This window comes from Nelumbo nucifera, chromosome 7, assembly GCF_055504915.1.
Source record: "Nelumbo nucifera cultivar China Antique chromosome 7, China Antique-T2T, whole genome shotgun sequence".
Classification (NCBI taxonomy): domain Eukaryota; kingdom Viridiplantae; phylum Streptophyta; class Magnoliopsida; order Proteales; family Nelumbonaceae; genus Nelumbo; species Nelumbo nucifera.
Window position 1 is genome coordinate 12,937,624 of NC_142655.1, and position 5,868 is coordinate 12,943,491.

Sequence of the window (5,868 nt, forward strand, 5' to 3'; positions counted from 1 at the left end):
ACTCTCTGCGATCAAAAACTCTCGATACAGTCTACAAGCATGGGAATCCCAATGCACATTGGAACATCTCCCCATAAATTTAACATGGGATTCTCCTCACACTCTGCATGCACATGAGATATTTTCAATGCGTGGTTGGATAATATGTGTGCAGAGTTTGTGCCTGCAGAGGAGGATCCAAGCTCCTTTGAGGGTTTTTATCTCCAAAAATGTGCCTGCAGTGTGGATGTGCTCCCAGCCATCAGATTGGAATTGTAGAAAATTCATGAAAATAAATGCAGAGAATTTCATATAGAAATAGAACCTAGTTTCAATTTGGGAAGAATGTGTATATATAAGAACCTGCTTTTCATACCAATTTGCCATCTAATTTCTTTCCAGTGGAACATTCCTAATTTTGGGTAAATTTGCAATACTCAAATCATAAGAAGCCCCTCCTTTTCCCTTTAATTTGTATTTGCACTATTATTATTATGGTTTTCAAAACCGGACCGGACCGAACGGTCAGATCGGAAAAACTGGAAACCGGTCAAGTGACTGTTTCTGTTTCCCCAAAAATCGGATTTTTCCTCAAAATCGTTGATTTTGGTCAGCAAACCGATGAACTGGGCAGTTAATCGTTCGAATGGTTTTGACCATTTTTTATTCTTTTGAATTTTTTTATTTTTTGTCAAAATGGGTCAAGCATTCGGTTTGAACGGTCGGACCATTCAACCCGGTAACCGAACCCCTAATCGGTTCGGTCAACGGGTCGGTTTTAAAAACCATTATTATTATTATTATTATTATTATTATTATTAGGATATTTTTTAGTCAATAATAGAATTCAATGAAAGAAAATTGAGAATTGATACATTAATGTAAGTTATAATGAGGGGGAATTGAATGTGATGAAAATAGTTGTTTAAATTATATTCATTACCCTTACAATCAAAGAGTGACCAAATTGAAAAACAGGGATAATTTAATCTTAATGAAGTAAAAGTTTCACTCTCATTCATACTTTTAATAGTAATATTGATATAGATTTTTTTGATCGACAAAAATAACTTACTTAAAAGCAAAAGATGATACAATAGCAGTAACCAAGAGGGAAAACAGTCCAAAAGGCTTCCCAAATATGTGTTTTTCCTCAAAATAAGTGAAGAGTGGGGAAAATTTCTGTTAAAAAAACCCTTTGAATTATGTGAAATGAATGCTTTATTCATGCAACCTCTCTGGTGGGACTGACCCAATTTTGGGTCTCGATCTTCTGAATCTTCGGTACCTAACAAGTTGTGAGGGCTGCATGCCACAATCAGGGTATTGTGGCCCAAACCCAAGATAGCTCTATTACAGTATAATCACTGAGTGAGAGATAAAGTGTTGGTGTTATGTGGAAGGAGTACTGCAAATCCTGGCCCTGAGAACCATCATTTTGGAGGCATGAAATGACCTGATTTGGAAATGGTGGTGTTGCTTTTCTTTTCCTCTTTACTGTAATTTCTTACTTTTCTTTGTGGTGGGGTTGTGTTTTGGCGTTATGGGCTGTCTCTGTTTCTAACTTGATTATGATATGATGTTGAAAATTACAAGCTTGATACCCTAGAATCTTCAATAGCTCTTCGATTGGACAAGTCTTCTAGCACAGGTCTCTCTCTCTCTTTTTGTGGATGATCTTGATGGTGCTTGCTCAGTGCCCACAATCACCTGTTGTTGTTTGTTTAGGCATTGAAGCTTCCATGGCAGGAGAGGAACTATGCTTTTAAGGCTGTGTTTTGAAATACAGAAAATAAGAGAGAAAAATAAACCTTCTTAGAAGAATTTTTGTGAAATTTCTTGAGATTTTTCCCTCAATTTTCTGTGGCAAATGCTATTGTGTGCAAACTTTTTTTTACATATGGCAATGGGTCGAACCTATTTTTTGTTTTTCTCTCATTTTCTATTTAATAAGCCAGATACATCATTAGTGAAGCTTTAAAATTGAAAAAAAAAAAGGAAAAAGCAAGTCAGTGCTGTCTTTGGATTGTGGGAACATATTTATTGGAATTGTCTCTGCCTATTGTACCAAAATGAAATGACTAGCACTAGCGAGGAATTTAAATTCAGCTAGAATGCAGAATTCATGGGTTCTTTTTTCATGTTTGTCCCAATTCTTTTTGATGGATAATGTTTACTCCAATTCCGTTACATCAAAAAAAGAGAGCAAAGCAATGGAATTATGATGTGGCCCATAACTCTAGCCTTTTTGGCCTATTCTTACCATAAAAAAAAAGAGCTAAGCATTCAGAAATTGTTTTCTTATTTGGTAACGCTATAGAATGAGAAGAGAAATAGGGTCTGAGTATATGCAATGGAAGCCTAAAGACTGTTTGGAAAGATGTTAAGAGAAAAATTCTGGAAATTGATTTTGGGAAGGTAATGAGAATAGATTATGGTGCTGTTTTGAACAGATTTTTGCTTTTGTATATTTTTTAAAGCCCAAAAGTAAAGGTTTACTTGTTGGGTTGTATTTTTTTTTTAATGTGTACTGTATAAATGATTTGATAAATTGTGTTTTCATGACATGTTCTTTAGAGCAAAAGTGATAACAAAGGTGTTTGGTTCCATCGGATTAACCAGTGTAGTGGAGATTTATCAAAATAATTTTCCAAAACGTCTCCTTTTCTATCCTTTTCTTCCCCTTTGTTATTTCAATACATTAGCTTTGGACATTCAACCGATGAACTGACCCAGTAAGCCTATGGGTCTCCGTTTTTGTAACGACTTTTATGGGCTGAACGATTAAGGTTGTATTTGGTATCATTGAAGAATTGGGATATGCTCCTCATAGGCATAACCCACCGTGCATTCCATGAATAACACAAAAGTGTAGGTCTGTGAGAGATGTTCCCGATACATGGTGAGATGTGCCTGTGAGGTCGGAGTGAGGACAGATCTGAACTCCTTTCTACCTGAGGCGTTTTGTGCTGATTCATATAAATTGGTGATAATGTATTGTCACAACATATATGAGAGTCGCTTCAGCTATAAATCTATAATGATTAAACTTCACCCCTGGAGCAGGTAAGACCTGTTCACGGGCCAAGCTTTAGGCTCATCCCTAGGAATGGACGGAGCGGGGCAGGGATGGGGATCCCGTCCCCGCGAAAATCCCCATCCCCATCCCCATCCCTGCTAACGGGGATGAGGTTATCCCCATCCCCGCCCCCACATAGATTCCCATCCCCATGGGGATCCCCATTCCCTGTAATTTTTTTATAATATTAACCATTTTATTTTTGTTTTTTATTTTATTTAAAAAATAAAAATGAAATAATTAAAATTTACAATCTATTAAAAAAGATTCAAACATATTCAACCATATTTTTAAAATATAATATATACATGTGTGTGTACATATATAACATATGCATACATATATACATATATATTAGTGGGGATCCCACGGGCGGGGATTGGGATCCCCGTGGCCCGCTAACGGGGATGAAAATTTCCCCATCCCCATCCCCATCCCCATGGGGGAAAATCATCCCCATCCCCGCTCCATTCGGGGCGGATCCCATGGGGATCGGGGAAATGGGGAAAATTGCCATCCCTACTCATCCCATGAACATTTTACACTGCTTTAGGGTCAAGCTTTGAGCTCAGCCTATAAATATTTTACACTGCTTTAGGCCAGGCTGATACAAATTGTAGCAAAAGCTAAGCCCATTCCTGGCCTAGGAATAGGTCCAAAGCATGAAATGTCAATATATAAAAAACACATACACATGCATTTTTAAGATATGACTCTTTCAACCATGGTTTTCAAAATTGGGCCAGACTGGACGGTCGGACTAGAAAAACTGGGAACGGTGACCGGTTCCGTTATACCCCAGAACCGTTATTTCCCTAAAAACCATTGATTTGGTCAGCAAATTGCTGACCCAAGCAGTCAAACCGTTTGAACCGTTTAACGGTTTGGATGGTTTTTATTTTTTGGCAGAACGGGTCGTCCGTTCACTGGACCACTGACCGGTTTGTTGTTCGGTTCGGTTTTAAAAACCTTGCTTTCAACTATAAACTAGCTCAAAAAACAGTTGTATGTCAATTTGTATTGATCAACCCAAAATGTTTCAAGTAGAAGTACTAATGACACCAAATACAACCTTAAATTACTGTCTAAACCATTAAAAAACGACCTATTATGTCCGACCAGGGTTTCACAATTACAGGTGCAAATGGATTGGATCATGATCTGATCCGATTTGGTCGGATTCGGATCACCTCTGTTTGGATCTTTGGGTTGAATAATAGGATTCAATCAGAAATCGGATCGGATTCGGATCACCCCTATCTAATTCGAGAAGATCTGATCCAATATATGTTATATATTTATAAATATAAATATATAATACAGATCTATGTTATTTATTTATTTATGAATATATTATTTATATTGTATTTTTATAAATTTGTTATATTATTTATTTTTTATAAAAATCATGTATATATATGATGAAAATAATTAAAAAATATTTGTATTTTTGTTTTTTTACTTAAATCGATATATTTTATTTTTCTTTTAATAATTTATTAATTTTTAAAGAAAACAAGTCGCAGGTCGAAATATCCAATTTATCGATAGGATTTGATTTCAAATCGATACCTATCAGATCCGGATCAGATCGGATCTGACATGAATAATATTGGATCAGATTCGGATATAGCCTGATACGAATCCCAACTGATCAGTTTGCATCCTTATTCGCAATACCTTTCTAAAGTGGCTGATACGTTCATGCAAGTTCCTCCAGGTGCATTGCCTAGTGTAATGTGGCTATTGCCCGATTACAAAAGGTCATTTCAAAATAAAAACCAATTGGTCTTGCTTTTCATTTGTGCTTTTATATACGTAATTGGCTAATTGCTTTTGAAACTAAGGCAGTGTTTGGTTTAAAATATAAGGTGGGGAAACCCGTACAAACACAACCTAATTAATCAGTGATGGCGGTTTGAAATGACCGAGATGGGGACCAGGGTGGTAGTAACGGGGTCAATTTAACTGGTGTTTACACAGGTCTATCCTATTTTCAGATTGATGCGGCCTTTAGTTTTAGCCCAACAATGGAGACTTGGGTTCATTTAAAGTCTAATAAATTAATAGAATAACTTTGGGCTTGATTTCAAAAAAAAAAAAAAAAAAAAAACAGAAACAAACAATATGAACTACCTTCCCAATCTTTGGTAATGCAGTCCTTTGACTGTTTTTTTTTTTTTTTTTTGAAATGTTTTCAAATGGCAAATGGGAACTTTCTTGATTTGTAACTTGCCAGTTTGCAGGCAGCGTTCTTCAAGAAGACGGTTTCAAATGAAAATGAATCCGACTTAGTCAGCAGGATGATTCAGACATTGGATAAAATTTAATGGGCTACCAAAGTTTTAAAAACTGATCTGAAAATGGAACCACTTGGCCACCGTTTCTAGGTCAGGAGCTCAAACGGTTCAAATGTCGAACAATTAAGCAGTGCTAGTGGTGACTTGCAATAGAAATGACAATGGTAGCTCTCTCTCTCTCTCCATTATTTTAATCTTTTTTTCTGAAAAGAATAGATAAATCATTGTTCGGATCGATAGGTTCAGAAGTCCGACCATCTGAGTCAACAGTTGGCTGGTTGACTGACCAATTCAATGTTTTTTCTGCCAAATGAGTCAAAGGAAAATAGAACGAGATAGGCAACCAGTTTCCAAGTTGAACGGTTCAACCACCCAAGTCAATGACGGTTTTAAAACCATTGGGGCTACTTCAAAATCATCCTCTAAGACTATTACTTGAGAAGACGGATGCAGTGAGCTCTTATATCACAGAAAAAACAAAAACCAGAATTCAGAAGTAAAAGAAGCAAA